Source organism: Callithrix jacchus, chromosome 5 (assembly GCF_049354715.1).
Source record: "Callithrix jacchus isolate 240 chromosome 5, calJac240_pri, whole genome shotgun sequence".
Classification (NCBI taxonomy): domain Eukaryota; kingdom Metazoa; phylum Chordata; class Mammalia; order Primates; family Cebidae; genus Callithrix; species Callithrix jacchus.
The window spans coordinates 14,030,615-14,042,002 of record NC_133506.1 but is presented as its reverse complement, the minus strand read 5'-3'; the positions used below and the strand labels follow the sequence as shown (position 1 = coordinate 14,042,002).

Below are 11,388 nucleotides of genomic sequence, written 5' to 3'. Positions count from 1 at the left end.
GGTTCCAGTTAATACAAAGATACGTAATGTCTACACATAATTTAATTAGAATTCAATGGAAGAAATGCAGCATGTTTCCAGGTAAATAAATATAAAATATATGTGATATGAGATAAGAACTTTAAGAGGGTTGAGACACAATTGCTTCAGGTTTAACAAAGAGCAACTCATTTCTGAAATGTGGAACAAAAAAAAAAAACCTTGCTCCGTGAGTGTCACTACCCTTATTTTACAGGTGAAGAAACTGTGCTTAGAAAGGTTAAGTCATTTTCTCAAAGCCACATGGCTAGCAAGTGGCAAAGCTTACACTAGACTCATATTTTGGGAGCTTTGGACTTCTCCCCCTTACTATGCCATGGTCTCTGAATTCATTCCCCCCGCCCCCCACCCCACTCACTATGCTATGGTTTCTCAATTCAAAGCCAAGACATCATGTGAAAAAAATTTAGGATGTTGTTTTGAGGAGTACAAAGAGGCAGTTCAGATTTGGAGGTGGGGTTGGATAGGGTTAAGACTATACTAGAAATTAAGTCTATTCCTTAGACCGAGCCCCAGGAGGAAAATGATGGAATATTCTAAAGGGCCAGTTGAAGGGGGTTGAACAAAGGAACATTATACAAAAATGTGGGCAGAATTGAGAGGAAGTGACTAGAGATCATGAAGTATCATGGCCCTACATTGGGAAGCCAAACCAGGAACACAGAGGGGCAGTTGCGAGAGCCCTAAGAAAGCCACAGTTGAAGGCAAGCCATTGGCAGAAGCCGGGGAGCTGGAAGGGCAAATAAGTATCTCCACCTTTCTTTTCTCTGACTCTCTGAACATTTGTGGACATCTCCCATTGGCCTAACTGAACCAGAAGAGCAAGTGTATTAGTTACCTATTGCTGTGTAATAAATGACCATAAACTTTGCGGCTTGATGCCCATTTTATTATCCTGGAGTTTTTGTGGGCCAGGAATGCAGAAAGAACTTAGTTTTCTTCTCAGGGTCTTGTAAGGCTGTAATCAGTTTTGACAGAGGCTGCAGTTTCGTACAAGCCTCAGGGTTCTCTTCCATGCTCTGGTGGTTGTTGGCAGAATTCACTTCCTTACAGCTGTAGAACTCATTCTTGGTTGCTTTTTTCATCAAGGCCAGCAGGAGACTGTCTTTCTGACTATTATACCCTGTTTTAAAAGATTCACACAATTATAGTAAGCCTACCCAGGATAATTTATCTTTTGATTAACTCAAAGTCAACTGATTAGAAATCTTAATTACATCTGCAAAGTCCCTTCACTGTTACGTTATAACATATCCCAATAAGAGGGATAATATCTCATGATATACATAGATCCTTCTCATACTCAAGAGGAGGGAAGTATTCAGAAATTTTACACCGAATGCTCAGACTCTCAGTCTATGCAGCCTATAGGCATTAGCCTCTAAGGCACAGAGGAAGAAAAAGAGTAGGTCTCCTTATGTTGTGGATCTCCAGGTACAAAATGAGAATATCCAACCGAGTAAGATTTGAACAGTGGCAGACTACAGGATTTTAACTCTTGTTTCCTACTCCAAAGAGTTTGTATTCTATTCTATATAAATGCATCACTGTGAAATGTTTTTACTAGAGGAATGACATGTTGGAGATGCAAGTTACAAAACAAATTTCGTATTTGGTAGAGTGTAACAGTGCAGTGGCAGTGTTGGAAGCATAGAGACTGTAGATAATGGAACCAGTCCCTAGCTTTTGTAACGCTGCTCAGAAGTGGTAATGGGGTCTAATATCCACATGAAAAATAAGTCAGTGTCAAAGCTATAATGGAGATGGGACAAGCAAGGTGTGGCTTGTGGATGGGCAAGAGAGTTTTGCAGGGGGAAGGAATCAACAATATCTGTAGAGTTTGGAGCCCAGGTGAAACAAACAAGAACAAAAACTAGTGGGGCCCTTAACAGAGAGAAGTATGAGCAAGAGCCTGATGAGAGACTCAGGGATAGTTCTTTCTGGAAGTACCTAGAAAGTTCTGGTTAAATATCCTCAGGAAGTTCTTCTGGAGTGATAATTAGGCACTGGCCTGGGGTTCAGGAGAAGGATTAGGGAATTGAGTTATAGATTTCTGAGCTAAGACTTAACCATCTGAGAAGGAAAAACATTGCCAAGGAAGTGCATAGAAGATGTTATGGAACAAGTGTTCAGAAAAATAAAAAACAGATCATGGTGATTTGTCCTAGAATTAATAAGAGAGCAGTTTTCAAAAGAAGAAGCTGATCTGCAGTCTCAAATGATGGTGAAGAGTGTGGAACAAATAGATGAAGAGTTCACAGTTCCTTGGTGAGGTTTCTAGATTGCAGATCTAGAAGAGTGAAGTGGAGGGAGGCTAGTGGGATTGACGTGGGAGTGGAAGGAAAGGAAGCTGAGTCACAGTGTGAAGTAACTTTGGGGGATAATCTGGCTGTTTAAAAAGTAATTCAGATGATGACTGAAGCTAGGATCAAAAGAGAGACTTTAAAAAATTGAATGTGAACATGACTGACACTTGTAGGAACGAGCTGACTTAGAAGAACTCAAGTTTTCACATGAACAATAAATCTGATCAATCCCTCACTATATAACCCTTTGGGCTCATCTGGCAAATGTTCTTAATTTCTTCAATATGATAGCCAGGATTCTTCATCCTCAAATGGATCTTTGAAATCAGCCCTTGTGGTAGAAGCCCACAAGCCCCTTGTGGTATTGCCTAGAAGATATTTGCTCAAATGTGGAAACCTCTGAGACTTTTCCTCTTTAGTAACTCATTCTCAAGATAACTTGCTTCCCAGCATATCACCTGAAACCCCCAGCGTTTCTGTTTCCTGGTCAATTGCCCACCAACCTGGAACAGAGCTAGCTATGCAGAGGTGATTTTTCGCAAATGAGGCAGACCTAAGGTCTTACCCATAACCGCTTGCTGGGGGGTTCCTCTTCATTTGAACTGAACGGTGATCTGTTGGAAACTCGTCACTTCCAACCCAGAACACAGCTTTTCAGAGTTCACTCTGAAAGAGGATGGGAGTGAAAATCTAAGCACTGCAAAGGCAAAGAATTTCTGTGGAGTTGAAGGATACCTGGAAAACTATTTTCTCTTCCAATCCAGGACACCAGTTATTGTATGTGTGTAGGGCTTTGAATGGAAAGCTAATAGAAAATAGCATGAATGGGCAAGTGCATTTCTAGTGAGATGAAAGTAGGAAAATAAGATCTTGTTTCTGTCTGAGCTGATCTTCAGGAAATCCCCAATGTCGCTCCTCCACACCCAGCTATCTTCACCTCATTTATTTCCCAAGGGTAGCTGCTAACACAGCAAGAACAGGCTTTTTCTATCTCCTGCACATGACATTCATATTCACCCTGGTGACTTCTACGCATGTCCTTTATCGCCCTTTGAGCCACGGCCATTTTCTACAACAGTCTCAATGCTATTGTTTCTTTCCATTTTGCTTCGTGAATAAAGAGACCCAATAATCTGTCATACAAACAGATAGGTTTCTTTGAGAGTGAAATGTGAAGATATGAATATGCTGGAATAATAGGGGTAAACAAGAACTGTCCCAGGCCCACGAGACCTGGGGTCACTCCAGAAAGCCTTCCCTGAGGTTTCCAGATCTCAGCTCTTTCCCTTCTCTGAAATCCCACTCTATTTTCTGTCTGTGTAACTTTTAACACTATTTCTTGTCTGTCTTAGAGCGTTCTCATCTATCCTTTCCCCTGCTACACTTACCTGTAATTGTCTTAATTTCTTAAACTTTCTTTTGTATGAATCAGTAGTACCTATTAGAGTGATAAATCTCAGTAAATTCTTATAAATGCTTTTAAGTTTGATTCAACTTACTGGGTGCATTGAAATATTTTATCTTTTTTATTTTCAAAACATTAATTTGAATAATTAAGGGTTACTGGGGGCTAAGTGCAAATAAGATAGGTCTCCTCCTTGACTGTAAGCTGCTTGAGGTCAGACATGTTTATTAAGAAAGTAAAAATAATTGTTGGTTATTTCCAAGTGCCCTCAAGTTTTTAAAAGATTTTAAATGCAGGATTCGAAAAAGATCAATTGTATCACAGAAAACCAGTTGACAAATGAAACTTTGATTATTGACACAACTGTTCGAGTTACTTCTTCTTTATGATTGATTCCCCCAGATTTATATTTCTCTCCAATAAATAAACAATAAATTCAAGAGCAGAGAAGTTGATCCAAGTTATAAAAGAAAGTAAAAAGGAGGCATTATCAGTAGGTGAAAAGTGTCTCCAAATAGTACATTAAACGGTTAAAGTCATCTTGAGAACTTTAACAAAATGAACAAAGAGTTCATATATGAGCTTTGCTGGAGAATTTCTGTGTGGTCATTGATTCTTTACAAGACAAAATCTTCCAGGAGAATAGTATATTTGTAAGTTTTAATCAATGCCTATGGGTTTGTCATTTACTTATTTGCATATTTCTGTGCCGTTCACAGCTTTTTGGGCCACACAAAGCCTAGCAGCATGGCAGTTATCTCTGAACTGTCAGTCATGTGCGTCTCCCCATAGGGCCTTAATGGGATCAATGGTAAATTGTAAATTATTTTCATCTTGGTTACCTGTTAATTCAGGTGAGATAACTTTGCAAAGGCATAAAGGGTTTGAGGGTAATGACTTTAGAATTGTGATTACAACATACTCAGATTGAACAACAGAAACCCAAGAGAATCCCTTTGATGGTGATTTTTAGTGGATATGCTCACCCTGGACATATTTCACAAATTGTCTTAATGGGAAACAAAAGATTCGGCTCCTTGCCCTAATTAATAATGAATTGAGCAAATAGTCTGAGGTATATGTGAGCTGAGCGATTTTGAGAAATATTGTATTTCATCCTCTTATATTTACTCTGTAGTTGACCACCCAGTGACACCGAAGACCAAATGTAGCTGCCATGTCAAAGTCTACCACAGCCCGCTCAGCCCTGAGGCCCCAGTGCACACCTGATTGCCAACTAAGGGCTTTTCCCACCTAATGCAGTTTATTCTCCCCACATGTGCTGCTGGCCAGATGCCCTTGGGAATTAATACCTCCCAGGAGCAACCCTCAATCAATGACCAATGGAAGTTAGCATCTGAATACCCCATCTGCCTCTAAGAGGGGTAATTCCGAGGTGCATAATCTGAACTGACTCTGTTCCAGCCAGCCACAGTCATAACTGGCTTAAGAACGCATCCTTCATAGGCTGCATTCCCTTCCCTACCTCACCTTCCCATTCTCCTAATCGTGTTTTCTTCGCCTCCCTCTAACTTACTTGTACTTGAACTTTCGTCATCCAGCGAGCTTCTGGAGGAACCCAAAATGAACACCGGAGTCTCTGTTGACCTGGGATAGTGCCTATCAAAATGGCTTTGAATTTAAATTGAATGGCACTTTGCCATGAATGAAATAAGCCTATTGGCTTTGGAGACCTATTTCTTACTGCACTTGCTTCATTTATTCATTCAATGACTTTTACTTTTTCAAGCACTGCTAAGTTGCCGGAGCTACAAAGATGAATATGGTGATTTATACAAATTAACAAAACAGAAGTTTATACAAGGTACAGAAACTGAACCAAGAATAGAGTTAACACCTACAGCTGAAGTTCAGAAAAGGTTTCCTGGGAGGACATAGCACTTGAGTTGGATCATAAAAACTGAGCAGGTGTTGGGCAGATAGACAAGGTGGAGGGAGGGAATTCCAGGCAGGAGGAACAGCAGGGGTAAAGGCAGAAAAGCATGAAACATCAAGATGCATTAAATAAATGATCAGCAACTTAGTATGACTGCACAGAAGAGGAGAAAGGGGTGCCAATATTTTGCTGGGAAAAGGAATCTGGACTTTTCCCCGTAGGATCTACTTTGCTTTTGAGAAAATCTCTTTGGTGGGAGTGGGCATGATGGCTTGGATTACAGCCAGATTACAGGCAGAAGGACAAATTGAAAGGCTGTTATTAATTGTTTAAGCAAGAGATAGAGAGTCCTTGCACTCAGCAGAAGCATGGGGTGAAGGAGAGGACTACGGGAGATTGAAATGGTAAGATCTGGTGGAACTTAATGGTCCATGAGGAATAAAAAAGGAGTTGAAATGACAGCATAGAAAATACAGAAGCAGGAACATGCTCTACTTCAAATGCATAGAGATTGAGAAAAATCTTGGGGGAAAAAAAAAAAGGCTCATTTAGGTTCCAGAATCCAAAATGTCAATTCCCACAATTGTCAATTATTATGTCCTGAAAATTAGTCTCTTAAGATCATTCATGCCAGTAAGTATATATCAAATAGGTAAGCTGTCTTTTTACAAAGTAAAACTAATCATTTTTAGGTTATTAGGGAGGCATTTTTTGGTTTAAACAGTTCATTACTAAAAGACCAATTTGCATCTATAAAGAGGCTGACAGATGGACAGTATTTGGTCTAATGCAGAGTATCATAAGTTATAAAACCATTAGAGAAAACAGTTATAATTTCGTTAAATGCCTTAAAAATAAATGTTAGCAACAGTCTGCTTTCCTTGGTATTGATTCAGCAGCTTACTGTTTCAATGTCTTATTAGACAAGTAAACTACTAAGTAGGCAGAAAAGATGGTACTCTGGGGAAGTGACTTATTTTAATATAGTGATGAATGAATGCTGATGAAATAGACAACAGCTTAAAGGTGAAATGCAAATTAAATTTTCTGTTTTACTTATATGTGCCTTATAAACAATTATAATAAAATATCTCTGAATATAATTTAGTATATTTTTGAATATTTTAAGTTAGGTTGGCTTCCCATAATGAAAGCCTCAGAGACATGTTTATTGGGAAAAATATAGAAATTGTACTATATTTGTTCTCACCATTTGAGACACTACGGAGTGGTTGTTGCAAAGAAAGAAGAAAGAAATCAAGGAAGGAAGGAGGGAGAGAGGGAGGGAAAGAGGGAGTGAGGGAGGAAGAGAAAAAGAGAAATCAGATCTAGCTATTTGTTCATTTCTCATAAAGGTGTTATAGGGAGAAAAGATATCTGATTATTTGACTGTTCTTATCTAGTTCAGAGTGAATTTGGATTTTCTTCACTTTAGTTAGAGAGCTAACAGAGTGTCCCAAAGTACCAAACATAGAATCAGGCAGAACTAGAACTATTTGGCTATTTTCAGTATAGATGTATTTGCCAAAATTCACCTCGCTCATATATTTTAAGTGATTTTCATTATGGAGCTACTAGGAGATGTCTGAATTGAATTCGCACATGTCCTTTTTCATCTTCAGCAAGAAATAAATGAAGCACTTTTAGATAGGAAGCAACTTTTAGATCAGTTGACTCTTGTTTCATGTCCTACATCAGTTTATTAGTCTGTTCTCACACTGCTATAAAGAACTACCTGAGACTAGGTAATTTATAAAGGAGGTTTAATTGACTCACAGATCTGCACGGCTGGAGAGGCCTCAGGAGTCATGGTGGAAGGTAAAGGAGAAGCAAGCACCTTCTTCACAAGGCAGCAGGAGGGGTCGTGGAGGGGAAGCACCACACATTTATCAAAGAACCATATATTGTGAGAACTCACTTATTAGCACAAGAACAGCGTGGGTAAAACTGCCACCATGATCCGATCATCTCCCACCAGCTGTCCCTCTCGACATGTGGGGTTTACAATTTGGGTCAGGACACAGAGTCAAACCATATCAATCAGTCATTAAAAATCAGAACTGGGCAATTCCCCTGTTTTGCTGACTTGGCTTCTAGCTTCAATTAAGCCAGAGAAGGAACTGAATGTGAACAGTTTTTCTCCAGTTGTCTTTCTACCTCTTTTTGAAATAACCTGAGTGAGGTGGACTAACCATAAAATGAATGACTAATGAATTATTACATCGAGTGTGCTTTAATGAACACTTTCAGAATTGTATCCTGAGTTGCCTCTCTTCCTGTGCTGTTCACACTGTTTTCTGAGCACTGTTTTCTCCCCACCAAGTCTACCTCATAGGAAAGCCTCCAGGAATGTCTGGGATTTTTCTTCTTTTAAGAATATTTATTTATATTTTATATATTTAGTATTTAATTGACAAAGTTTAAATATATTTAAAGTATACATCATGATGATCTGATATACATATACATTGTGTAGTGATTACCACTATTACATGAATTAACATGCCCATCACCACTCCTGCTGTACATGAGATCCCCAGAACTTGTTCATCTTATACCTGAAAGTTTGGACCCTTGGACCAACATCTCCCTATTACCTGCTCCAACCCCTCAGTCCCTGGCAACCATCACTCTGCTCTCTGCTTTTATGAGTTTAACTTTTTTGGGTTCCATATATAAGTGAGATCATACAGAGTATGTCTTTCTGTATCTAGCTTATTTCAGTTAGCATAACATCCTTCAGTTTCATCCATGTTGTCACAAGTGACATGATCTTCTTTCTAAAGGCTGAGTAATATTTCTTTTTTTAAATTGCATTTTAGGTTTTGGGGTACATGTGAAGAACATGCAAGATTGTTGCATAGGTACACACGTGGCAGTGTGATTTGCTGTCTTCCTCCCCATCACCTATATCTGGCATTTCCCCCCTTGCTATCTCTCCCCAATTCCCCACCCCCCACTGTCCCTCCTCTATTTTCCCCCAACAGACAGTAGTGTGTAGTACTCCCCTCCCAGTGTCCATGTGTTCTCATTGTCCAACACCCACCCTAAGTGAGAACATGTGGTGTTTGATTTTCTGTTCTTGTGTCAGTTTGCTGAGAATGATGGTTTCCAGGTTTATCCATGTTGCTACAAAGGACACGAACTCATCGTTTTTGATGGCTGCATAATATTCCATGGTATATATGTGCCACATTTTCCCTGTCCAGTCTATCATCGATGGGCATTTGGGTTGGTTCCAGGTCTTTGCTATTGTAAACTGTGCTGCAATGAACATTCGTGTGCATGCGTCCTTATAGCAGAACGATTTATAATCCTTTGGATATATACCCAGTAATGGGATTGCTGGGTCAAATGGAATTTCTATTTCTAAGTCCTTGAGCAATCACCACACTGTCTTCCACAATGGTTGTACTAATTTACACTCCCACCAACAGTGTAAAAGTGTTCCTTTCTCCACATCCTCTCCAGCATCTGTTGTCTCCAGGCTGAGTAATATTTCATTGTATATATGTGCCATAATTTCTTTACCTGTTTATCCCTGGATGGATGTTTAGTTTGTTTCCATATCTTGGCTGTTGTGAATAATGCTGCATGAAATTTAACCAAGGATGTGAAAGATATGTACACTTTATAAAACATCAATGAAAGAAATTTAGAGAGACATAAATAAATGTAAAGCTATCCTGTGTTTATGGATTGGAAGAATTAATATTGATAAAAGGTTTATGCTACCCCAAACCACATACATATTCAATGTAATCTACCAAAATTCCAATGTTATTTTTCAGAGAAATAGAAAAAACAATCTTGACATTCATATGGAACAATAAAAAACCTGGATAGCCAAAGCAATTTTGAGAAAAAAAGAACACAGCTGGAGGCATCTCATGCTCTTATTTCAAACTATATTACAAAGCTCTAGTAATCAAAACAATATGGTACTGAAAAAAAACCAGACACATAGACCAATGGAACAGAACAAAGTGTACAGAAATAAATCCACACTCATATAGTTAATAGATCTTTGACAAGGGCACCAAGAACAAACAATGGGGAAAGGAAATTATCTTCAATAAATGGTAATAGGAAAACTAAACATACACATGTGAAAGAATAAAATTGGATCCTTGTCTTATACCATATACCATAAGATTAGGACTTAAATGTAAGGTCTAAAACCATGAAACTCCTAGAGAAAAACACGAGGTTGGGGGGAAGCTCATTGACATTGGTCTTGGCAATAATTTTTTTGATATGACACTGAAAACATAGGCAACAAAAGCAAAAATAAGTAGAACTACATCAAACCACTAAGCTTCTGCTCAGGAAAAAAACAAAGGTTCAACAAAATGAAAAGGCAACCTGTATAATGGGAGAAAATACTTGCTGGCATTTCTGTTTTTAATCAACTTGAAAGGTCTTGCTTTGGAAGAAGCAGGTTCAGAGTTGGAGAAGGAAATCTAGGGGAAGAAGGCCACTGACTTACTATGTGGGCCAGGCTGCCATCAGGGAAGGAGGAGAGTGCAACTGGACGCTGCCCCCAATGGCAAATGCTAGTCTTCTTTAGCCCCCTAAGACATTTCTCTCATAGTAAACCAAATACGTTACTCCCAGTTTATAAAAGAGCTGAATATTTTTGGGAATTCTCTCTCATTTTAATGTAAGAGAACTTTTTTTAACTATTGACAATTAAACAATGATGACATCATATTATATTTTAAGTAACATTTTAAAGTATTTTTTTAATAACAAGGTCTCACTTGGTTGTCCAGGCTGGAATGCAGTGGCATGATCATAGCTCACTGCAGCCTTGAACCTAGGCTCAAACAATCCTCCTGCCTCAGCTTCCCAAAGTTCTGGGATTACAGGTGTGAGTAACCATAGTTAGCCAAAGTATTTTTAATAGAGAAAAGTAAAGAAAGCAAAATATAATGACCCATGGTTCTCTTACCCAGATGACCCCCGTTAACTTACGAAATAATAATATACACAAATGTTAAAAGTGCCAAAATATATAAAATTAAAATAAAATAATAAATACTAATAAAAGATTTTTTTCCTAAAGATAAACAGGGCTAACATGCATATTTAAACACAAGAGTCAAGGCACATACACAGATGTATGGATTTTAAAAATAAATACATCTTGACTGGGCACGGTGGCTTGTCCCTGTAATCCCAGCACTTTGGGAGGGTGAGGTGGGAAGATCATGAGGTCAGGAGATGAGACCATCCTGGCCAACATGGTGAAACCCTGTCTCTACTAAAATACAAAAAATTAAGCAGGCATGGTGGTGCGTGCTTGTAGTCCCAGCTACTTGGGAGGCTGAGGCAGGGGCATCGCTTGAACCCAGGAGGCAGAGGTTGCAGTGAGCCGGGATTGTGCCACTGCACTCTAGCCTGGCAATACAGCAAGACTCCATAATTTGTTTAACTTCTTCTCCTGATGGACATTTAGCTATTTTCAGTTTTTTTTTCTTTTTGCTCTTATAAGAATGTTTTAATAGGAACCAACCCAAATGCCTATCGATGATAGACTGGACAGGGAAAATGTGGCACATATACACCATGGAATAATATGCAGCCATCAAAAACGATGAGTTCGTGTCCTTTGTAGGGACATGGATGAATCTGGAAACCAACATTCTCAGCAAACTGACACAGGAACAGAAAATCAAACACCACATGTTCTCACTCATAGGTGGGTGTTGAACATTGAGATCACATGGACACAGGGA

General features: G+C 38.9%; 1 long non-coding RNA gene across 9 annotated transcripts in view; it reads right to left on the bottom strand.

Annotated features, from left to right (window-relative positions):
• Positions 1–448: 448 nt before the first annotated feature.
• The window catches only part of LOC118153561 (uncharacterized), a 103,456-nt gene continuing 92,516 nt past the window's right edge, over positions 449–11,388 (bottom strand). For 6 of the 9 annotated variants that reach the window (XR_008481208.2, XR_013536321.1, XR_008481210.2 and 3 more), the window contains one exon: positions 449–1,162. This is a non-coding gene — a long non-coding RNA (uncharacterized LOC118153561). The remainder of the gene's footprint in view (positions 1,163–11,388) is intronic. The other 3 variants (XR_008481211.2, XR_008481209.2, XR_013536322.1) reach the window with 3 other exon arrangements.